General features: G+C 37.1%; 2 long non-coding RNA genes across 12 annotated transcripts in view; one reads left to right on the forward strand and one right to left on the reverse strand.

Moving 5' to 3' along the window:
• The window catches only part of LOC106559841, a 119,706-nt gene extending 103,786 nt beyond the window's left edge, over positions 1-15,920 (reverse strand). For 6 of the 10 annotated variants that reach the window (XR_005371512.1, XR_005371516.1, XR_005371518.1 and 3 more), the window contains exons 1-2: positions 15,569-15,920; positions 3,046-3,192 (exon numbers count right to left, since the gene is read on the reverse strand). This is a non-coding gene — a long non-coding RNA (uncharacterized LOC106559841). The remainder of the gene's footprint in view (positions 1-3,045; positions 3,193-15,568) is intronic. The other 4 variants (XR_005371519.1, XR_005371515.1, XR_005371514.1 and 1 more) reach the window with 1 other exon arrangement.
• LOC111090300 lies at positions 12,817-16,060 on the forward strand. Of its 2 annotated transcripts, XR_005371521.1 has the most exons (4): positions 12,823-12,908; positions 13,202-13,282; positions 14,187-14,268; positions 15,849-16,060. It is a non-coding gene; the product is annotated as an uncharacterized LOC111090300 (long non-coding RNA). The 2 variants fall into 2 exon arrangements; XR_005371522.1 differs by lacking the exon at positions 13,202-13,282 and having other exon boundaries at positions 12,817-12,908.
• The last annotated feature ends 9,545 nt before the right edge of the window (positions 16,061-25,605 follow it).

The raw sequence follows: 25,605 nt of genomic DNA on the forward strand, positions 1-25,605 counted from the left end.
TAGGCTCCATGCTCAGCGAGGAGTCTGCTTGGGATTTTCTCCCTCTGTCCCTCCCCTACTCACACGTGTACATGCACATTCCCCCTAAAATAAATAAATATGGGGCACCTGGGTGGCTCAGTTGGTTAAGCATCCAACTCTTGATTTTGGCTCAGGTCACAGTCCCAAGGTCCTGAGATCAAGCTCCATGTTGAGCTCCACACTTAGTGCAGTTTGCATGTCCCTCTCCCTCTTCTCTTCCCCCTTGCTTGGGCTCTTTCTCAAATAAATAAATAAAATTTAAATAAATAAATAAATATGAATCTTTTTAAAAAAATCTTTTAAATAAAGTGAGAGACACGTGACTCTTCTTTTCACTTGAACATTTAGGGATCCTTGTCAGGGTTATTAATTGGCCAAATTTCAGGATCGTTGTGCCTCAGGGTATGGGAAGGCCCAAAGAGAGGGAGAGAGATGAAAGAACAAGCTGGTCAGTGGAGTAATCAGAACATACACAATATTAATCAATTAAGTTCACCATCCTATATGGGCATGGTTCATGGTGCCCCAAAACAATTACAATAGTAACATCAAAAGCACTAAACAGATCACCATAACAAATATAGTAATTATGAAAAAGTGTGAAATATTGCGAGAATTACCAAAATGGGACCCAGAGACCACAAAGTGAGCAAATGCTATTGGAAGAATGGCATCAAGAGACTCACAACACAGGGTTGCCACAAACCTTCAAACTGTAAAAAGCACACTATCTGCAAAGCACAACAAAATAAGATATGCGCATACTAACATACAGTAGGTACTTCCTGAGAGTGGAACTCCTGCCATTCCTTGAAAACGCTGTATACTTTAAAATACTTCTGGATCTTGTTCAAGCTCTTTCTATAGACTGGAATTCCCTTTCTTCTTCTTTCCACCCAGTGAAATCCATTTATCTTCTTCAAATCCAATTCAAATGCCCTATCCATTGAGGAACTCCTTATTCAGTCAGAAATTAGTAATTCCTTCCTCTGAGCTTCCAAGTTTGGACACAGGCACAACTATTACAGCACTTGACACCATCCAACTAGATTAAAGTAACTTTGTATGTGTCATCTCAGTAAATCATGGGCATCTGAAGGGATAGAAACTGACTTGTTCATTTTCATAATGTCCCATGAAACCTCATAGATTCTCTGAATATTTAGGCTTTCAACAGAGGTTTGTGGAATTAAAACCACTATCTGAAGAAGCAGATAAGCCTCTGGGATCATCTCAAAGGGAGACTTAGAGGCATGCTTATTTGCTGAAGAACCCACATATCTTTCTTGTCATAGGCAGACTCCTCAGCTTCCATCTGCCATTCAATCTTCATGCCCCACTGTGACTTCCCAATGTCTTTTTCCCTCTCTGTATCCTCTTTACAAAATTTTGATGTCCTAATTCTATGCTTCTTCTTTCTTTTTTTTTTTTTTTTTTTAATTTTTTTTATTTATTTATGATAGTCACACAGAGAGAGAGAGAGGCAGAGACATAGGCAGAGGGAGAAGCAGGCTCCATGCACCGGGAGACTGACGTGGGATCGATCCTGGGTCTCCAGGATCGCGCCCTGGGCCAAAGGCAGGCGCTAAACCACTGCGCCACCCAGGGATCCCTATGCTTCTTCTTTCATTTAAGGTGCCTCAAATCTGTTTGCAAAGCACATTTGGCAGTAAAGGTTTATTTCACTTTAGAAATCTAGTTAACATGGCTAAGCCCTCACTTTAGCTAGTAAACGGGTAGCAAATGGTGAAGTTCAAAGTGTTAGCTAGCTATTTGTGGACTCAGACTGAATTTTTAAAGATTCAAACAGAAATAACCAGACATTGGTTGCTTACTGATACAATGCAATCAAAAGCACACAGAACCACGGATGTAGTATTCCTACCCAGAAAACTGAACTTGAATCTAATCAATCCTCTACACTAACTCCGATTAGAGAATACAAGAGACAAGAGATCAAATTAAATGACATCAGAAAGAAAAAACAAAATGGGGCAAATTCTACAAGACAATTGACCTAGTTTTTGTTTGAAGTCAATGGAAAAAATGTGAAAAAAAAAATAACACTGTACAAGAAGTTGGAATAAGTAAGCCGGAGAAAGACAAATACCATATGATTTCAACTCATATGTGGAATTTAAGAAACAAAACAAATGAACATAGGGGAAAGGGGGTGAGGAAAGGGTGGCAAACCATAACAGACTCTTAAGGAGAGAGAACAAACTGAGGATTGATGGAGGGAGGTGGGTGGGGGATGGGGATTAAGGAGCACATTCATTGAGATGAATACTGGATGTTGCATGAAAGTGATGAATCACTAAATTCTACTCCTGAAACCAATATTACACTATATGTTAACTGACTAGAATTTAAATAAAAACTTTAAAAAATCAAAATAAACAAGAAGTTAGAAAGCAGAGTCAAAGAAAAAAGTAAAAATAGAGCTTCTAGATGGACCTGCTTATTGTGAAAGGAGTCTAAGAAGCTACAGAAAACAAAGAACATTTCTAGAACTTCTTGACTCAGAGACCCTGCTTTCCCAAGCTGTGGCCTCTATGAGAGCAAAGCGACATATGATCACTAAATTTTTCCAGACTCTGTCACTTATCTTTGATAGTTCTACCAAATTTTCTGTATTTTGGTTGGATTTTCTGCAAAATGGAGAGTACAATCATAGCTAGTGGAATAAGTGGAGAGGAACTCTTCAGTGTAGCCAACAGATTGAATGAGGGTCCTCAAAATAGATGAGAACTCTATCATCACCCTTAGAGTAAATGAAGTAGTGATCTAATTTACTGCTAAGAAGCCAAGACCAGCTCTCCTGACTTGCCTCACTGTGATTGAGAAGTTTCAAAAAGAAACAAAAATAGTGGCTACAGAGGACTCCAAAAGAAATGTTCCCTGTTAACTGATAATCCTTTTTTTAAAAAAAAAAAAAATGCAGTATCTGCCTTATTGCCAGCTTCCTGGGCACTACTGATGTTACAGTCTGCCACTTCCTTACTTAATTTTCTCAAGACCTACCTGGATGCCAATGCATACAACTACAGGAGAATGATCAAGCTCTTTCAAAAAGTGAGGGGAGGGAGGAACAGACGTTGCTCTTTATTGCCCCAGGCTTTCAGTCTTCTGTCCTCAGATGATACTAGGAAAGAAGTTCAAGTATCTGTCCTGGGGTTTCAAGTGAAAAGTAAGCACAGAAAAAATAGATCAGCTAAAGTCACTGAGCAACATGAAACTATTTAAAACTGTTACTATTTTTAGGTGTGGCTGCCATGCATCTAAACATATGAGCACAGCAGTGTACAAGAAGTTGTGATGATGTAGAAAATGCAGTCATCTGGGTTTAGCCACTAGCAGGACCTGGGGTGGGCCACTTCTCTGAATCACAGCTAAAACGGAAGTCCTACGGCCTGGCCTGTCTCATGAAAATGAGGTAACGTGAGTGATGGCACATTGTAGACTCTAAAGCACTATCTAAATGTTAAGAATCACTACTACAAGGTTTGTTGCCTCCTGCATATTAAAATGGCAACCATGAAGGTACCTGGGTGGCTCGGTTGGTTAGGCATCTGCCTTTGGCTCAGGTCATGATCCCAGGGTCCTGGGATCAAGCCCCATGTTTCTCTTATCAGTCTGTTTCTCCCTCTCCCCCTGACACTCCCCCTGCTAGTGCTCTCTCTCTCTCTCTCTCTCAAATAAATAAAACCTTTTAAAAATAAATACATAAATAAATAAATGGCAATTGTAAAGTTACGTTAGGAAAAGAAAAGTATACTGACCATGTACTAGACAGAAAGTCAAATCCCTCCAAGTCTAGCTGCCAAAATTCTTAAATGTGGAATACATTCCTGGTGTATGGATTCAATCAGTTTGTCAACTATGATTACACTTAACAAATAATGTGTTGTGGTTTTCTCCTCTTAATTACGTAGGCTTCACACCCAACTCATGACCCTGAGATCAAGAGTCATATGCTCTACTGACTGAGCTAGCCAGGCACCCCACACTTAACAAGTAAAATAACTTAACACGTTGATGAGCAGAAGATACTTGCTGCCCTTTGGGGTCCCCATGGATTATTAATTCTCTGTAAGATAAAAGGTGCATCCTAATTTCCTCAATCAAATGAAAAATGTCAAACCCTAGAAGTATGCCAGCACTTACACTCAGTAATTAGGACCCAAATTTTTTTTTATTCTAATAGTAGCTGTTGCTAAGTGTTATCAAAGACCAAGTCAAAATTTATCCAGTAAATTTTAGGAAACCCTCTTTTTTCCTTTACTATAATAATAACATCACCTGGCTTCTATTACGCACCTATTGTTCTAATTTCCCACACATATAAACCCATTTGTATTGTATATATTAACTGCAAACAGTTTTCACATCTATTTTAATTAACTCGAAATAATTTTCTCTTTATCACCTTTTATTTTATTTTATGTATGTTTTTTGCCAGTTCTGACGATGACTGAGAGACATTATCATCTATTACCAAAATAGAATTCCACCCTAGTACAATGAAATGACATATTTAAATGAACTCTGAAGGACTATAAGTGTATCTCAAGTTCTCTATTAAAAAATTAAAACAATAATTCATTCCTATATAGTATGTAAATTAGTTCATTGATAAATAATACATAATTTTTGAATCCAAATTTCCAAAGTAGAAAAGTTTAAAAAATGGTTCTTTCTTTATATAAATAGACAAAAATACACTCAACTTCTAATGGTTCATATTAGTTATAGTTTCTTTTCCAGAAAGTTAAAAATCTATAAGGAATTCTCTATAGCTTAAATTCCAAAAAGATAAATCATTTCCATCAGATTTAATTTTCTAATACATATCTCTACTGAGATTAGTCAGAGATTCAGAGTAATTAAAAAGAAATGGGCAAATGTAGATGATTTAAAATATCCACCAAAGCCAAGAAGTGAATTCTACAGCAAATGAAAAGCAAATAAAAAGCATCTCATTTCAAGGTGCAAACTTGTAAAGTTTTGATCAGTGCATTCAAGGACTCATACTATACCTGCAAGCTTATGACAGTCCCCTACTCACTGCTCCCCTGGCTTCAGACTGTCACAGGCAAGCAAGAGGGCAGAAATAGGCTGCAGCTCCCCCTTCCCTACACAAGGGCTGCTATAAATAGGGAGCTGTGGATCTTTCTCCAAAAGCTAAGCAGCCATTAAGAAAGACACAAAACACTTGGTAAACAGTGTGCTTTGCAGGTTTAAATTGCTTCAATACTTTCTATGAAATAGGCACAGTTATTCTGTATTTCACAATAAGGAAGCTGAGGCTTACATGGGTCAAATACTTTACTGAAGTTTACACCATAAGGGGCAAAGAGCAAAATCAAATTGAAGTCTGATTCCAGAGGCCACTTTCTTAACCACTTAACATTATATTAACACTTAACACTACATTGCCTGAATGTGACAAGCTCCAACATAGAAAAGTATAATTTGGGTATCAACTGCATAATTTGGGTTATTTATGTATCTTATTTTAGAGAATAGTGTATGTCATGCTATAGAGTATTACCCATCTTGAGATAATTACTCAAAAAATATAAATCTCTGAAAATCTGTTGGTTTTTTTTTATCTTTATTTTTTTAAATTTTTATTTATTTATGATAGTCACAGAGAGAGAGAGAGAGAGGCAGAGACACAGGCAGAGGGAGAAGCAGGCTCCAGGCACTGGGAGCCCGACATGGGATTCGATCCAGGGTCTCCAGGATCGCGCCCTGGGCCAAAGGCAGGCGCCAAACCGCTGCGCCACCCAGGGATCCCAAATCTGTTGGTTTTGAAGTTGTGTATCAAGGTATATGTTTATCCCAAGCTTTGATTACTCTTATTTAGTAATAAATAAAAAAATAAACAAATAAACAAAATAAATAATAAAAAGTAAATAGAAATAATAATACATAAGTAAAATAAATAAGTACTTAGTAAATAAGTAGAAACGTAACTTATGTATTATTCAGTCATCATTTAAATTCATTAATATCCAGTTCTAACATTTCTAAACAGCTCTTTAAGAGTCTTGCTAAATATTTGTGCTGTTTTCCCCTATTTTTAAAAATATTATCTTAATTTAGTGATTTGAGTATCACACTGGAACTTAGGAAACCAAGTAACTTTGTTCAGTTTCATCACTAAATTCCTCCTAAAACATAAAGTAGTTCTGTTTAAATACCCTGAACACTGAGAGATGTCACTGGCAAAATAAGGGGTGGGTGTATGTGTGTGTTTATCTATTTTTAAGATGTTATTTATTTAAGAAAGAGCAAGAGAGACAGTGAGAGAACAGGAGCAGGGGTAGGGGTAGAGGGACAAGCAGACTCCCCACTGAGCGAAGAGCCTGACTCTTGATCCCGGGACTCTGAGATCATGACCTGGGCCAAAGTCAGATGCTTAACCGACTGAGAGCCACGCAGACATTCCATGTGTGTGTATTTAGAGTGAATTCTGAATCACATCATTTTCATTGTTAATTTAAGAACCAATGAGACAGATGCCTGGGTGCTCAACAATTGAACCTCTGCCTTTGGCTCAGGGTGTGATCCTGGGTCCAGGGATCACATCCTGCATCAGGCTCCCTGTGAGGAGCCTGCTTCTCCCTCTGCCTATGTCTCTACCTCTCTCTGTGGGTCTCTCATGAATAAAGAAATGAAATCTTTAAAAAAAAAAAAAAAAAAAAAAAAGGAACCAACGTGACACAATTTCTAGGACAAAAATAAATCTACCTGGGTTTAGCGCCACCTTCAGCCCAGGGCCTGATCCTGGAGACCTGGGATCGAGTCCCATGTCCGGCTCCCTGCATGGAGCCTGCTTCTCCCTCTGCCTGTGTCTCTGCCTCTCTCTCTCTCTCTCTGTCTCTAATGAATAAATAAATAAAATCTTTAAAAAATAAATAAATCTGCCCAATTAATTGTCCACTTTTTAAAAAGTACATATTTACATACTTTACTATCTCCATAGCTGATTCATCATATACTTGAAGTTTTCCTTAAGTTCTAAACTTCCTAGTCTGTCCCTTGTACCAGCATGATGCAAATTCCAGGGTATCTTGTGCTGGCCATCAAATACAGAAAAGAAATCTCAGTCCTGGTGATAGCTGCAATCCTGAGTACATCTTTAGTTCTTGTTAACAGTGCCCTCCAGAAAATGAAAATGATGACATTGGTCAACCATGGCCTACCTACTTAAATGACCTTAGCTGTTCATATCAGTGATGAGTTTCTCTATAAACCCTTTAGATTTAGAATTCCAGAATTGGAAAAAATCATAGGAATCATCTCTATATACCAACCTGCTCATATTATAAAAGAAAACTGAGAGGAGTATAATTTGCCTAAGGTCACTCCACTTATAAATTTGATTTTTATGCTAAGATTGGTGGAGTAGTATAAGAACTAAGATGAGGCAAAAACGATCAGCTCTAGAGACGATCAAATTTGGAAAATCCTATATTATTAAAAGGATCAATGGGTGGATTTTTATTCTGGCTCCATCAGTCTCTAACCTTGGGCAATTCACTTGAACTCATGAATCTCAGTTTTCTGTTCTATAAGATAGCCAATCAATTATTCTTGAAATCTCTTTAAATAAATGAGGAAGGTAAAAATGTTGACTTATGATTATTCAATACATAAGAAAACTTAAGAGTAAACACCAAATTTGATACATGAATTAGAATATAAGAGCTAGGGATGCCTGGGTGGCTCAGCAGTTGGGCGTCTGCCTTTGGCTCAGGGTATGATCCCAGGATCTGGGGTCAAGTCCTGCATCAGGCTCCCTGCAAGGAGCCTGCTTCTCCCTCTACCTGTGTCTCTGCCTCTCTCTGTGTCTCTCATGAATAAATAAATAAATCTTTAAAAAAAAAAAAAGAAGAGCTAACATTTATTGATTACTTACCATGTGTCAGATAGGGACCTAGGTGTTCTATATGTGGTTTTTTTTTTAATCCTCATAACTTTGAACAGATTCTATTACCACACTGATGCTGCATGTGAAGAATTGAGATGTAGAGAATTTAAGTAACTCACCCAAGGTATCACCTATTAAGTGGAGCAGAAAGGATTTAAACTCAAGTTGTCTAACTCCAAAGCAATGCTTGGAAACTGCACTGCCCCTTGGATAACTCATTTTGCTGTCATATTTCTTAACTAGTCACTTTTCTGGACTTTTTTTTTTCTGAGAACAAACGTGCTTCTCCATGACTCCTGATAAAATCCAATTCCTAGCTCTGTGGGCAGCCATTCACTCTATTTCCGTTCCCACTGGCATCTGTAAATTAGCCTCTGGTAATTATCTGTGTAGGAAGCAGCAGGCAGTGTACAGAACAATGTAACTGCTGGTCAGATTCCAACATGGGAATTTAGCATTCTTGAGTCATAAATCAACCAACCGTAGCCCAACTCGAGGACGTATTTGCTCAAGCTATAAAAATAAGCTTGACTGCAGAGCTGTAGGCAAATACACCTTCATGGACCTGAAACAGTAAATCCTCAATCTGTGAGAAAGAACAGGTGTTCACACCTTGCCCTCCAAGACAATTGGTTCCCACTGTGTTCGACCAGATGGTGAGTACAATTTGGGGGCATCTGTCCTCCCTTGAGAATGTACTGTCTTCAGTTCCAGAAGTCATATACAGGCACCAGAAACGTAGCCCTAGTAATCACTTTAATTCAAAAGTTAAGACTCAGACTCAGTAGCAGAAAAATAACCTTCTAAGAGGCCTAAGATGTCACAGTGCTGCGTTTCATTACATCTTGATGCCATGAAAGACTCACTGTATTTTCTTTACAGTATTTCCTCTTTAGGGAAGCTGGAGCAATCTGGGAGAAATAAAACTGGAACAACCCAAGAGAATAGGTAATCTTGGGCTGAAAGGAGGGGTTGGCAAACTATCATCTGTTGGCCAATATCCCTGCCATCTGTTTTTGTAAATAAAGTTTTACTGGAACTCAGCCACTTCCATCTGTTTACATATTGTCTGCGGCTGCTTTCATGCCACCACTGCAGACTAGTTTCAGCAGAGGCCATAGGACATGTAAAAACTAAAATATGTGTTATCTGGCCCTTCATAGAAAAAGTTTGCTGACCGCTGGCTGAAGGCATAGGAATTGGAAATCTTAATGTACTTATATTTTGGGAACTTTCTTATAAGAATATATGTATATAAATGAAAAAGCAGAAATGTTCTAATCCTGTTACCTATTTTATCTCACTTACAGAACTGCAGCCTAGCAATCCAGAAGCAATCCCTTTAACATCAGTTCCATTAGAGGAGGATTACTGTGCTCTTTCCATAATACTTGACCATCAAAATATATTGACCATCAAAATGGCTCAGTACTCTTGATAGACGTATCTCCTGATAAGTTGTACTTATTGAAAAAGATAGGAAAGAAAAGAAACAGTGCCAAGCACAATAAACACATTTGAGGGCACTCATGACATACTTTATTTCATAGCTATTCCTAGGTCTAGACATATTATTCTCTTACAAAGTATGTCAAAATAGAAGACCATGTAAATCCAGTCTCCTTTGGAGCCTAAGATCAAGCCCTAAAAGCAAGGAACAGCAACCATGATTGATCATTTGGTCTAAGTAGAGATAAAAGATAGCTTCAAAGAAATAGCACTTAACAGTGATGCCTGTGTGGCTCAGTGGTTGAGCATCTGCCTTCAGTTCAGTGCATGATCCCAGAGTCCTGGGATCGAGTCCCACATTGGGCTCTCCACAGGAAGCCTGTTTCTCCCTCTGCCTATGTCTCTGCCTCTATGTGTGTCTCTCATGAATAAATAATCTTAAAAATTAAAAAAAGGAATAGCACTTAACAAATCTGATTCACAGAGATAGCATGCAACATAAGTAAATCCTGAGAGAAATGGCTATAATTTTCTACTGAGGATCTAGTCTTCCTTTGGACTCCCATATTTCAAAGTACCTCTCTCTTTTATTCATGAATGATCTTGGAATTCCGCTAAATACCAACATAAATTAGAGTGATAGATCACTAAGGAAAAACCTAATTAATATTCCAACTTCAAAACAGTAGACTCTTGAAATTCTAAAACTTAAAAGTTTACTGAAGCACAAATTTGTATTGCACGCTTTGTAAAACTGGTGAACTGAAATGAGTCATTTAAGTAATGAGTGAGCACAGCTGACAGCCCAGCTCCCACATCTCAAAATAACTTTAATAGTCCTCTGTTCACCTTCTAGATGAAGCAGCATTCATAAAGTGATTATAAAAATGGTACCCCAAGGAAAACTACCTGCTAGGGCTCATGATAGAAGGGGGAAAAAAGCAAAGAAAGTTTAAAAAATGATAGTTCTAAAGCCACAAAATAGAAGGCTTATGAGTATGTGCTATATAGTGATGGCTGTGAATGTAAGTTTTTCAAGGTTCTACTAGCTACAATCCATGCTTATGTCAAGGGAGTAAGCAGTAAAGAATGGGTATAAAGACAAAAAGCAATTTAATGATGGTACTGTATATGCTGGGGCTTGCAGCATATCAGGTATATCAGGTTCAAAATATCAAAAATCTGAGCAGTGGGTTTTGGATGCCTTCACGGTAAAGGAGAACATATACATGATTATCTGTTAGATCCTTTAGGGGAAATTAAGTGCACAGACTAGAGGCAAGTGCAATCTCTAAACACCATGTGTCAACATAGGGTGAAATTTGAAAGGATTCAGCACAATTTAATGGTGAACAAGAACAGAAAAAATAGCATGAGCGCTATATGGAGATAGATCAAATGAAGAGCAAATAACTGAATGTTATTGACTAAGAATCCAGCAGGAAACTTTAAGCAACTACTTCGCATTCTCAAGAAAATATTTTTAATTTCCACTCTAAAATAAGAGTATTGCTATACAGAGAGAGCAGGTCAGAATAAGAAATTTAAAATGTGATGAAATGTAACAGGATGAGATGATGATATGGATCAATGTGGAGTTAGGGTTCCACTCCTGGGAATCCACTGTGATGTTATCTGCTCATTGGTTTTCATTATTTTTATTTATTTTTATTACTGATATTTTCAAGTCTTTTAATGAAAGCATGTATGCATTTGGGAGACACATACCAACTACTGGGCCATAAAGTATGTGCATATTCAATGTTAGTAGATACTGCCAAACAATTTCTAAAAGGCCATGCCAATTGACAATCCCATCAGAAGTATATGACAATTCAAATTGCCCCACATTTTTGACAACACTTGACTTTTAGACTTTTCCAATTTAGTCATTCTGATATGTATGTGTATCACATTTTTATTTTTTTTTAATTTTTTATTTATTTATGATAGTCACACAGAGAGAGAGAGAGAGAGGCAGAGACACAGGCAGAGGGAGAAGCAGGCTCCATGCACCAGGAGCCCGATGTGGGATTCGATCCTGGGTCTCCAGGATCGCGCCCTGGGCCAAAGGCAGGTGCTAAACCGCTGCGCCACCCAGGGATCCTCACATTTTTATTTTAATTTGCATTTCTCTGATGGCTAGTGAATTTGACAATGTTTCATGTATTTCTTACAATTTAGACATGTTCTATTGGATTTACATCTTTTACACATATTCTATTGGTTACCTTGCCTTTTTCTTATTACGTTGTAAATATTCTTATTATGGACACAAGTCCCATTTGAGGCTTTCCTTTACACTTTCTTTTTTAAGATTTTATTTATTTATTCATGAGAGACACAGAGAGAGAGGCAGAGACACAGGCAGAAAGAGAAGCAGGCTCCATGCAGGGAACCTGATACAGGACTCGATCCCCTCCAGGATCACGCCCTGGGCCGAAGGCAGGCTCTAAACCACTGAGCCACCCAGGCATCCCATCCCTTTCACTTTCTTAATCCTTCTTTTGAACTCTTTAATTTTAATATGGTCAATTATCAATTTTTCCTTTATGGTTGGCCCCTTTTGTACACTATCTTGTGTACCATCAAGAAATCTGTCCTGAGGGGATCCCTGGGTGGCTCAGCAGTTTACCGCCTGCCTTTGGCCCAGGGCACGATCCTGGAGGCCCAGGATCGAGTCCCATGTGGGGCTCCCGGCATGGAGCCTACTTCTCCCTCTGCCTGTGTCTCTGCCTCTCTCTCTCTCTCTCTGTCTGTCTATCATAAATAAATTTTTTTAAATAAAAAAAAGAAGAAGAAAGAAAGAAAGAAAGGAAAGAAAGAAAGAAAGAAAGAAAGAAAGAAAGAAAGAAAGAAAGAAAGAAAGAAAGAAAGAAAGAAAGAAAGAAAGAAAGAAAGAAATCTGTCCTGGGCTGCCTTGGGTAGCTCAGTTGGTTAAGCGCCTGCCTTCGACTCACTTCATGATCCTGGGGTCCTGGGATGGAGCCCCACGTCAGACTCCCTGTCTGCTTCTCCCTCTTTCTCTGACCCTCCTCCCACTAATGCTCTCCCTTGCTCTCTCCCAAATGAATAAATTACAAAAAAAAAAAAAAACTTTAAGAAATCTGTCCTAGACCTCCTCCACTCAGATTATAAAAATTCAATTTTTTTCTAAGAGCTTTATTGTTTTACCTTTCATATCATGATCTATGGATTCATCTAGAATTCATTTTTGCGCATATTAGATAAGAGTCAAGATCCATTTTTCCATATTGATATCCAAATGAACCAACATTATTTATTGGGACTGCAATGGAGAATCTTTAACCATCAAATGGTCACCTATGTACGTGTCATAATTGACAGCTTTATGATGTTAAGTCGTCCTATCCACTGTTTCTGACCTAAGGCTAGTCCATACAGACCCAGAGCATACTTGGTGCAATATGTAGATCATGGTGGGAGTTTATGGAAGCCATGTGGCAAACAGAGTTATGACTTAAGTCCCCACAAGGTCAGTCCAATTGAATGTTGGATCTATTCCAGAGACATTTTTCTAGTTTTTAGGTATATGGTTGGAATAGATCTACTCAACCAACTGACAGAACACCTACATTGGTGCTTCCTGACCCATTCAGTAAGAATTATTATGCTAAAAAAGGCCAAGTGGAAGCCCCTGGATCCCCCTGTTCCTACCAAAATAATAGACCAAAAGTAATACTCTCTCTATATATCCTTATGAAAAATTTTGAGTTCAATGCTACCATGAATAACTTAAAGATACAGGATTGGTGATTTCTATTATAGAACTATTTGACTCGCCACCTCCTCTGTGCCAGAAGAATTGGATCTTGAAAGACAGCATTGAATCATTGCTAACTAAAACAGGTGATGACTTTAACTGGAAATATTCCAGAGGAATTCTTATCATTGTGATAGATCAACAAAGCCCCTTTTACTTAATTTTCAAAACTGACACAGTGCTATTTCACCTCTAACTGTTTCATTATCCCATATAATATGGAGCAGTAAGTAGCAGGTACCCAGATACATGCATGCCAGCAAATGAGAAAAAAAATCCAATTCAGGGCCTAAGTTCCTAGGAGTCTAGTGGTCTGAGCCATACTAGGACATCTCCTTTAATATGCAAGACAAGTTGCTGCACATTAATCTCACCAACATAGCACTGATCAATATTTGTGGCCCACTTGTATTTTATGGACAATATATACCATATTTGGATAGGCTACATTGGTCTGTTTCTTGAGTCAAAAATGAGTGGGCTCAGAGCAAGAGAAGGCTTTGTAGCTGTCCAGTTGCATAGCAAGTGAACTTTGACCCAGCAAATTCAATTATTTTCAAATTTGCATAGTCAACCAGGACAATGTGTAAAAATTGTAGCAAACTTCAGTAGAAAAATCACAGCAAAATCCTGCAGGATGTTAGCAAGTGAGTATTCTTTTGATTAAAACTTTTGAGTGGCTACTAGACCTTGGCAGAGAACCAGTGCTTGACCATGGGACAGCAAATGAATGTGCAGCTAGAGTGACCCATCCTGGATTAAGCCATAAAGACTAGAGTACCCAGCAGAACTCTATAATAAAATGGAAGAGTAATAAATGGGATTGAATTTAAATAGATGTTAAGGCATAAAACGTATGAGTTTGCTTTCCATTCCTAGTGTACTTATTCATACTGTTCTTCCATGTTGCCACTAAGACATCTTTTTGACTTCATAAGAGGTCCCTCTATTAAGTTGACAAAGAAAAAAAATATTTTTCCTGATTTACAGATAGCTCTGGATTATATGAATAAATCAAAACTTCCAAGAACATGTTGTTGCCATCTTTGTCAGGATGGGAAAATGGCCTGAGGTATGAAACTTTTCCCAATTCATGGGTAATAGTGGATTTGTTTGGCCAGATGGTAAGGGACTTGTAAGCACCTAGATGGGAAAAACTGATGTGAAAGGAGGTTTGGAGAGAAGTCTGTGAGAAGTCTGTGGACACAGGGTGTGGGTTATTTGTATCCCATTAAAATGATAATCAAAAGGTGCTTTCTGGGCAGCCCCGGTGGCGCAGCGGTTTAGCGCCACCTGCAGCCCGGGGTGTGATCCTGGAGACCTGGGATCGAGTCCCACATCGGGCTTCCTGCATGGAGCCTGCTTCTCCCTCTGCCTGTGTCTCTGCCTCTCTCTTCACTCTCTCTCTGAATGAATAAATAAATATTTTTTAAAAAAAAAGGTGCTTTCTGTGAAGGAGTCTCTCAAGGCAGAAGCCTAATAAAAATAGTTTCTATGAAAAGCTCAGTAAGGAAAACAAAGTTTAAAAAGGATAAAATTAAAGAAAATTGAATATAAATATTTAAAACAAACTTTGAGGGAGAACATGATATCAGTATAAGAAAGACAAAAGTATATAACATAATATATATATATAAGACAAAACTATATATGCTCATTTTTTCTCATTTCTGCTCATTTCCCCTTTAATCCCTTTCACTATTTTTTATAGAGGGTGAGAGAACATGAGAGACTCCTAACTCTGGGAAACGAACAAGGGGTAGTGGAAGGGGAGGTGGGTGAGGGGACGGGGTGACTAGGTGATGGGCACAGAGAGGAGCACTTGACGGGATGAACATTGGGTGTTATATGTTGGCAAATCGAACTCCAATAAAAAATATACAAAAAGACTACATATGCTACATATATAATATATATAAGTACAACTATATATGTAGTATATATTTAGTTATTTGTTGTCCATTAAACCAGACCCTCTCCATTTCAAATTCTCTGGAGATTAAATCCAGCTTTTCAGGTGGGGCACAGGAAGGGGACCTGGGGAGGCAGTCAGACTTTATGACATAGAAAATTCAGGTAACCTTCCCACTCCATTTTCAGCCCCATGACTCAACCTCATTCTCCATGTATCTGTAGCTATTAAATCCTGAATAGGTCTAAATTCTCATCAGCAGCACTTGGTTTCCATCTTTTTCTGTTCTTCCAATCTTTCAAAAGTGTATTGGCATCTCCCATATTTTTGCCTCTTCTCCCATTTTCTAAAATAATCTTATGGTTCTACTTACTTAATATTATCAGTTTAGTGGGAATTGGGAAGGGCAGAAAGATAGAGTCATATCTTTAATCCTTTATCATTTAATAGCACTCCTTACCTTTTTGATCATTTCCTTCTACCAAAGGCATATTTTCCTCTATGTAGTTCTTTCTCAGCTACCATATTCCTGTTTGTTCCCCTTCTAGCCCATGGAGCCAACTCTCCACCTCTCCATTCTTCCCTCATCCCATCACTGTTGGTCTCCTATTAAGATTTTTCTGTAGGAAACATCTTGCACATCATATTCAGGAGAAGAATAGATCAGACAAAGGAAAGTTGAATGTATTTTGAATTTGGTGGTGGTTTTCTAAGAAATATCTGATTCCTTTCTTTTACAGGCGGCTGCTCCTCAAAGTCCTAGGGAGAAAGTCTGCTTTGGTTGCCATCCCATCCCTTCTACAGGGCTCTAGGTCACAATTAGGTCCACTCAGCCTATCATTCCTGGGATATTGAAGTCTCCATGGTAACCATATCCAAGGATTCTTACTTCTTCTCCTGCAAACTTTTCTGTAATTCTTTCTGAAATTTCTTGTTTCTTTGGGACTTACACTAATCACATCATATATTAAACTTGAATTTCTAAAAGGTTCTTTGCACATGTATACTACACAGTACTATATAGGTACATATGTATACATATACATATCCTATATTCACTACCCAATTGTTCTCATCTAGTTTATGCCTTTAAAACAATATCTATGCTGCTGATTCTCTGCTCTACATTTCCACTTGATTGTTTAATAGGTGTCTCAACATAACCCAAACCAAAGCTTCCAATCCCAGCACACTTCCTCCAACCTGTTCCTCTCATAATCTTCCCATCGAGTAAATTAGCCAGCAAGGTTATCATTCAGATTTGAAGGAGAGATAAAGAGTTTCCCAGACAAAAAAAAAGATAAACAATTTTATCACCACTACAACAGGCTTACAACAAATGTTAAAGAGACTTAAGTAGAAAAGAAATAGCCATAACTAGACATAATAAAAATACAAATAAAAAGATGTAAAATATGACAGCATACACATGGAATGTGGAGAGGGGAGTAAAAAGGGAAGAGATGGAGAAGAGAAAAAGAATCCTTTTTCTTTTTTTTCCAGAATGTATTTGAACATAAATGACCATCAAATTAATATTGACTGCTCTTTACTTAGGATGCTATATATCATGGTAACCACACATCCAAAACCTATGATAGATACACCAAAAAAAAAGACAAAGAAAGCCCAACAAAATACTATAGATGCCCATCAATCTCAAAGAAAAAGAGCAAGAAGAACTACAAAAACAACCAGAAAACAAATTTTTTTAAATGGTGAAATCTACACACCTGCCAATAGGTACTTTAAATGTAAATGATCAAAATACTCCAATCAAAAAAACAGACTGCTGGAATGGATTAAACACACACACACACACACACACACACACACACACACACAAGATCCATCTATATACTGCCTACAAGAGACTGACCTGAGACCTAAAGACACATAGAGACTGAAAGTGAAGGAATGGAAAAACATTCACCATGCAAATGGAAGTGAAAAAAAGCCAGGGTAGTAGTGCTTATATCATACAAAATAGACTTTAAAACAAAAGACTGCAATAAGAGACAAAGAAAGGCATTACATAATGATAAGAGCATCAATGAAACAAGAGGTTTTAACAACTGTAAATATCTACATACCCAACACTGGAGCATCTAAATACATAAAGCAAATATTAATGGAAATAAAGAAAGAAATTGATGGTATATAATAATAGGAAACTTTACATTGTGTTAACCATTTCACAATACATATTTGTATATCAAATCATTACACTGTACACCTTTAATTTACAGAATTTTATATGTCAATTATATCTCAATATATCTTTTAAAAATTATAAGAAAAAAAAGTAGGAAACCTTAACATTCCACTTACATCAATGGATAGGATCATCCACACAGAAAATCAATAAGGAAACAATGTCTTTGAATGCCACATTGGACAAGATGGACAAAACAGATATATACAGAACATTCTACCCAAAAACTAACAGAATACACATTCTTTTCAAGGGCACATGTAACATTATTCAGAAAAGATCACATATCAGGCCATAAAACAAGCCTCAATATATTTAAGAAGACTGAAATCATACCATGCATCTTTTCTGACCATAATAGTATGAACTAGAAATATATCACAGGAAATAAAAACTGGAAAAAACACAAACACATGGAAATTAAATGGCATGATACTAAACATCCAATGGGTCAATGAAGCAATCAAATAAGAAATCAAAAAATACATAGAGACAAATGAAAATGAAAAACAAGGGTCCAAAATCTTAGATTTAGATTTAGAACTGTAGTTCTAAGAGGAAAGTGTATAGCAATACAGGCCTACCTCAGAAAATAAGAAGCTCAAATAAACAGTCTCACCTTATGCCTACAGGAACTAGAAAAAGAACAAAGGGAAAAGTGAGTAGAAGAAAGAAATACCAGTACCACACTGTCTTGATGACCACAGCTTTGTAGTACAACCTGAAATCTGGCATTGTGATGCCCCCAGATATGGTTTTCTTTTTTAAAATTCCCCTGGCTATTCGGGGTCTTTTCTGATTCCACACAAATCTTAAAATAATTTGTTCTAACTCTCTGAAGAAAGTCCATGGTATTTTGATAGGGATTGCATTAAATGTGTATATTGCCCTGGGTAACATTGACATTTTCACAATATTAATTCTGCCAATCCATGAGCATGGAATATTTTTCCATCTCTTTGTGTCTTCCTCAATTTCTTTCAGAAGTGTTCTATAGTTTTGAGGGTATAGATCCTTTACATCTTTGGTGAGGTTTATTCCTAGGTATCTTATGCTTTTGGGTGCAATTGTAAATGGGATTGACTCCTTAATTTCTCTTTCTTCAGTCTCATTGTTAGTGTATAGAAATGCCACTGACTTCTGGGCATTGATTTTGTATCCTGCCACGCTACCGAATTGCTGTATGAGTTCTAGCAATCTTGGGGTGGAGACTTTTGGGTTTTCTATGTAGAGTATCATGTCATCGGCGAAGAGGGAGAGTTTGACTTCTTCTTTGCCAATTTGAATGCCTTTAATGTCTTTTTGTTGTTTGATTGCTGAGGCTAGGACTTCCAGTACTATGTCAAGACAGTGTGGTACTGGCACAAAAACAGACACATAGATCAGTGGAACAGAATAGAGAATCCAGAAGTGGACCCTGAACTTTATGGGCAACTAATATTCGATAAAGGAGGAAAGACTATCCATTGGAAGAAAGACAGTCTCTTCAATAAATGGTGCTGGGAAAATTGGACATCCACATGCAGAAGAATGAAACTAGACCACTCTCTTTCACCATACACAAAGATAAACTCAAAATGGATGAAAGATCTAAATGTGAGACAAGATTCCATCAAAATCCTAGAGAAGAACACAGGCAACACCCTTTTTGAACTCGGCCATAGTAACTTCTTGCAAGATACATCCACGAAGGCAAAAGAAACAAAAGCAAAAATGAACTATTGGGACTTCATCAAGATAAGAAGCTTTTGCACAGCAAAGGATACAGTCAACAAAACTCAAAGACAACCTACAGAATGGGAGAAGATATTTGCAAATGACATATCAGATAAAGGGCTAGTTTCCAAGATCTATAAAGAACTTATTAAACTCAACACCAAAGAAACAAACAATCCAATCATGAAATGGGCAAAAGACATGAACAGAAATCTCACAGAGGAAGACATAGACATGGCCAACATGCACATGAGAAAATGCTCTGCATCACTTGCCATCAGGGAAATACAAATCAAAACCACAATGAGATACCACCTCACACCAGTGAGAATGGGAAAAATTAACAAGGCAGGAAACAACAAATGTTGGAGAGGATGTGGAGAAAAGGGAACCCTCTTACACTGTTGGTGGGAATGTGAACTGGTGCAGCCACTGTGGAAAACTGTGTGGAGGTTCCTCAAACAGTTAAAAATATACCTGCCCTACGACCCAGCAATTGCACTGTTGGGGATTTACCCCAAAGATACAAATGCAATGAAACGCTGGGACACCTGCACCCCGATGTTTCTAGCAGCAATGGCCACGATAGCCAAACTGTGGAAGGAGCCTCGGTGTCCAACGAAAGATGAATGGATAAAGAAGATGTGGTTTATGTATACAATGGAATATTACTCAGCTATTAGAAATGACAAATACCCACCATTTGCTTCAACGTGGATGGAACTGGAGGGTATTATGCTGAGTGAAGTAAGTCAGTCGGAGAAGGACAAACATTATATGTTCTCATTCATTTGGGGAATATAAATAATAGTGAAAGGGAATATAAGGGAAGGGGGAAGAAATGTGTGGGAAATATCAGAAAGGGAGACAGAACATAAAGACTGCTAACTCTGGGAAACGAACTAGGGGTGGTGGAAGGGGAGGAGGGCGGGGGGTGGGAGTGAATGGGTGACGGGCACTGGGTGTTATTCTGTATGTTAGTAAATTGAACACCAATAAAAAAAAAAAAAAAAAAAAAAAAAAAAAAAAAAAAAGAAAGAAATAATAAAATCAGAGAAGAAAGAAATGACATAGGGATTAAAAAATAGAAAAAAAAACAAAAGCTATTTCTTTGAAAAGATAAAATGGACAAACTTTTGGCCAGGATAATGGCATATTATTATTACTATATATGCCAACACACTGGACAACCTAGAAAAAATGGATAATTCTTAGAAACATACAATCTTCCAAAATTGAACCAGGAAGAAACAGAAAATCTGCATAGACCAATTACAAGTAACAAAATTGAACCAGTAATCAAAAAACAACCAAAAAATAAAAGTCCAGGACCAGATGGATTCACAAGTGAATTCTACCAGACATTTAAGAGTTAATAGTCCTACCTATTCTCTTCAAACTTTCAAAACAAATAGAAGGAAAGTTTCCAAATACATAGTATAAGACCAGCATTACCATGATACCAATACTAGACAAAAATATCACAAAAAGCTACAAGCCAATATCCCTGATGAACACAGATATGGAAATCCTCAAAAAATATTAGCAAATTCTGTACAAATAATACATCAAAAAGATCATTCACCACAATCAAATGGGATTGATTCCTGGGATGTAGGGATGGTTCAAGATTCACAAATCAATCAACATCATATACCACATCAATAAAACAAAGGATAAAACTCATATGATCATCTCAATAAATGAAAAAAAAAAAAGCACTTGACAAGATTCAACATCCATTCTTGATAAAAAAAAAAAAAAGAAAAAGAAAAACTCTCAACAAAATTGGGTTAGAGGGAACATACCTCAACATAATAAAGGACATATATGAAAAACCCACAGGTAACATCATTCTCAATGGGGAAAAACTGAGAGCTGTCCCTCTAAGGTTAGGAACAAGATAAGGATGTCCACTCTCATCACTTTTATCCAACACAGAACTAGAAGTGTTATCCACAGCATTCAGACAAGAAAAAGAAATACAAGGTAACCATATTGTAAAAAAAAAAAAAGTTAAACTGTAACTATTCAGAAATGACATTTTACTATACATGGAAAATCATAAAGATTCCACAAAAAATTACTAGAAGTAATTTTAAAAGTCAGTAAGTTGCAAGATACAAAATTAATACCCAGAAATAGGTAGCATTTCTATGCTCTAACGAGGAAGTCTCAGAGAAATTTTTAAAACACCATGTACAATTGCACCAAAAAGGCTCAAATATCTAGACATGATATGAAGACCTGTACTCTGAAAACTATAAAACACTGAGGAAACAAATAATCAGAGAGGGAGACAAATCATGAGAGACTTAACCATAGGAAACAAACTGAGGGCTGCTGGAGGGGAGATGTGTGGGTGGATAGAGTAATTGCGTGATGGGCATTAAAGAGGGCACATGATATGATAAGCACTGGGTGTTACATGCAACTGATGAGTTATTGAACACTATGTCTAAAACTAATGATGGATAATTGAATTTAAATTTTAAAATAATAAAAAATTAAAAAGAAAAAAATAGAAATTGAAGATGACACAAACAAATGGGAAGATAGTCCATGTTCATGCATTGGAAGAATTAATATTGTCAAAATGTCCAATTACCCAAAGAAATCTATAGATTCAATGCAATCTCTATCAAAATAGCAACAGCATTTTTTGCAAAACCAGAAGAAATAGAACTAAAAGAACTAAAGAAGTAAAATTTGTATGGAACCACAGAAGACTACCCAAATAACCAAAATCCTGAGAAAGAACAAAGCTGGCGATATCACACACAATTCCAGGTTTCAACATATACTACAAAACTGTAGTAATCAAAATAGTATGGTACTCGTACAAAAATACACACATAGATCAATAGAACAGGATAAAGACCTCAGAAATAAATCAACATTTATATGGTCAATCTATGACAAAAGAAGCAAGAATATACAATGGGGAAAAGTCTCTTCGGTAAATGGTGCTAGGAAAACTGGACAGCTTTATATAAAAGAATGAAACTGGACTACTTTCTAACACTTTACATACATATACTCAAAATGGATTAAAGACTTAAACATGAGACCTGAAACCATAAAAATCCTAGAAGAGAACATAGGCAGTTATTTCTCTTACATCAGCCATAGCAACATTTTTTCTAGATACAACTCCTAAGGCAAGAGAAACAAAAGTAAAAATAAACTATAAAGACTACATCAAAATAAAAATATTTTTATACAGCAAAGGAAGTCATCAAAAAAACTAAAAGACAATCTGCTGAATGGGAGAAGATATTTGCAAATAATATATCTGATAAGGGGTTAACACTCAAAATATATAAAGAACTCATTCAAGTCAACACCCCCCCCCAAAAAAAAAAATCCAATTTAAAAATGGGCAGAGAGGGCTGCCTGGGTGGCTCAGGGGTTTAGCCCCTACCTTCCGCCCAGGGCGTGATCCTGGGGTTCCAGTATCAAGTCCCGCATCAGACTTCCTGCATGGAGCCTACTTCTCCCTCTGCCTGTGTCTCTGCCTCTGTGTGTGTGTGTGTCTTTCATGAATAAATAAATAAAATCTTTTTTAAAAAATGGGCAGATGTCCTAAATAGAGATTTTTTCCAAAAAAGACATACAGATGGCTAACAGACATGAAAAGATGCTCAACATCACCGATCATCAGGGAAATGCAAAGCAAAACCACAATGAGATACCACCTCATGCCTATTAGAATGGCTAAAATCAAGATGAAAGATAAGTGTTAGCAAGGATGTGAAGAAAAAGGAACTCCTGTGCACTGTCGGTGAAAGTGTAAATTGGTATAACCACTGTGGAAAACAGTATGGCGTTTCCTCAGAAAATTAAAAATAGAAATAATATATGATCCAATAATTCCACTATTGGATATTTATTTACCCAGGGAAAACCAAAACTAACTCAAAAGGACATATGCACCCCTATGTTTATTGCAGCAGTACTATTTATAATAGCCAAGACATGTAAGTAACCTAAATGTCCATCAACAGACAAATAGATAAAGAAATTGTAGTAAACACAATGGAATATTACACAGCTATAGAAAAGGATGAGATTACGCCATTTGAGACAACATTGATAAACCCAGAGAGCATTATACTAAGTGAAAGAAGTCAGACTGAGAAAGACAAATACTATATGATTCTACTCATAAATGGAATCTAAACAATGAGTAAACAAAAAGCAGAATCAGGAGCACCCAGGTGGCTTAGTCGGTTAAGCATTCGAGTTCTGCTCAGGTCATGATCTCAGGGTCCTGGAATAAGCCCTATATTGGGCCCCCTCCTCAGCTGGGAGTCTGCTTCTCTCCCTGTCTGCCCCTCACCCAGCTTGTGCCTCGTGCTCTCTCTCTCTCTCTCAAATAAATAAATAAAATCTTTAAAAAAGGAAAAAAGAAAAATCAGAACTACAAATACAGAGAACAAACTGATGGTTGCCAAAGGGAAGGGAAGTAGAAAGTTGGGCAAAATGAGTGAAGGGGAAAGGGAGATACGGGCTTCCCAGTTATGGAACGAGTAAGTCATGGCAATGAGAAGCAGAGCATAAGGAATACAGTCCATGATTATAACAGCAATGTAAAGGGACAGATAGTAGCTGTACTTCTGGTGAACATAGGATAACTTGCAAAATTACTAGGTTGTACACCCAAAACTAATGTAACATTGCACGTTAACTATACTCAAATAAAAAAACAATAACATAAAATGATGCCTGGTATAAAGAAGTCATTCAATGAATACTTACTGAATACATGCATAAACACATCCTAGTATATGCATAAATTTTTTTTCTGAAAGAATACAGAAAAGGCTAAGTGGTAACCTTTAGAGAGAGAAAGACACAGTGTGAAATGGGAAGGGATGTTTTGTTTCTATTTCATATCTTAACATATAGTTTGAATTATATCATTATGTACATGTATTAAATATATTGTTTTTAAGTCATCAGGAGTTATCTGATGTTTTGGACTTTTTTAATAATTTTGTGTACTAAAAATAACAAAAGATTTTTAAGTAATGAAATGGATATCGACAATGAGACCTTTCCCCCGTACTTTAAGTGATCCATCTTCTCCACAGATCAATGAAGTGCCCACCTAGTGCCCCACTGCTCACCAGTCTTCTCTCTGGAGTATACTCTACCTAAGCATGGCCCATTCTAAAGACCATGCAAGGATTTGCAGTGATTATAAGAACAGAAAGGTGAAGGAGTAACCTTATTACTGGCAAGCATCATTTCCACTAACTAGGGGATGGCCCTAGCCTAAAAATATTTCTGAGTCTATATTCTGTTCACCAAACATAAAATTAAGGTCATGAGGTATAGTACCTTCCTTCCAGTATCTAACATATGCCAACTTCCCTTTTCGATCAGCCTCCTTCCCCTGGGATCCTTCATCTTCAAACAGCTGAGAGGCAACACAGCAAAGGTGTACCCCACTTGAACTTACCATCCCTGCTTCTGTCCCATCCACTTCTCCCTCAGGTCAGGCCATCCTTCCTACCTCCACACCCTATTCTTAAAGTTCTCTACATTTTGAACCATGCCTCCAGAAACCTGTTTTTATCATTGGTAGTTTGTGGCTTAAAAAAAAGTACCCCTTAAATCCACAATGGAGTCATAAAAGCCCAGACCTCCAAAACAGAAAGCCCCAAATATTTCCATGAAATAGATATCTGATTAGTTTATAGCTAAAAAAACAAAATATCATTGAAACCATATATTTAAATATGCATATTAATTTTTTCACATTCCATTGTAACAGAAGCAATAAAACTTACTTAAAAATATAATTTTAAATGGCTGCTTATCATCTCACTATATGGATGCAACACAATTTACCTTAACCATTTCCCATTCATTGGATATTTAAATTGTTTTATTGGATGTATATAACTGTTCAATTATAAGTAATGATAAAATTATTTTATGAAAATCTGCTCTTTGGAAGATTTCCTTAGGAAATATCCTGAGAACTGGAGATGCCAAGTCAAACAGTATTAATAGTTTGGGGGGCTTTCAATATATGTAACCTAAATATAATATAGGCATGTAATTACAATTTATACGCAGTGAGCATGCTCAAGCATTAGACATTTGCTGTTTGATAACTACAGTTGACCCTTGAATGGTGCCAGGGTGAGGGGCAGCAACTTCCCCATGCAGTTGGAAATCCATGTGTAACTTTTGACTATGCAAAAGTTTAACTAACAGCTTACTATCGACCAGAAGACATACTGATAGCATAAACAACTGGTTTCCGCTACCGATTATCACACATTTTGCATGGCATATGAATTATATACTGTATTTTTATATAAAGTAACTAGAGATCATGAATAAATACATTTGCAGCACTGTACTGTATTTTTTTAAGATTTTATTTATTTATTTGAGAAAGAGAGAGAGCATGAGCAGAGGGAAGGGCAGAGGGAGAAGCAGACTCCCAGCGAAGCAACACCAAGATCATGAACTAAGCCAAAGGCAGACTCTTAACCAACTGAGCCATCCAGGTGCCCCCTACTGTATTTATTTTTTAAAATCTTCAT

Source organism: Canis lupus, chromosome 16 (genome assembly GCF_011100685.1).
Source record: "Canis lupus familiaris isolate Mischka breed German Shepherd chromosome 16, alternate assembly UU_Cfam_GSD_1.0, whole genome shotgun sequence".
Lineage (NCBI taxonomy): Eukaryota > Metazoa > Chordata > Mammalia > Carnivora > Canidae > Canis > Canis lupus.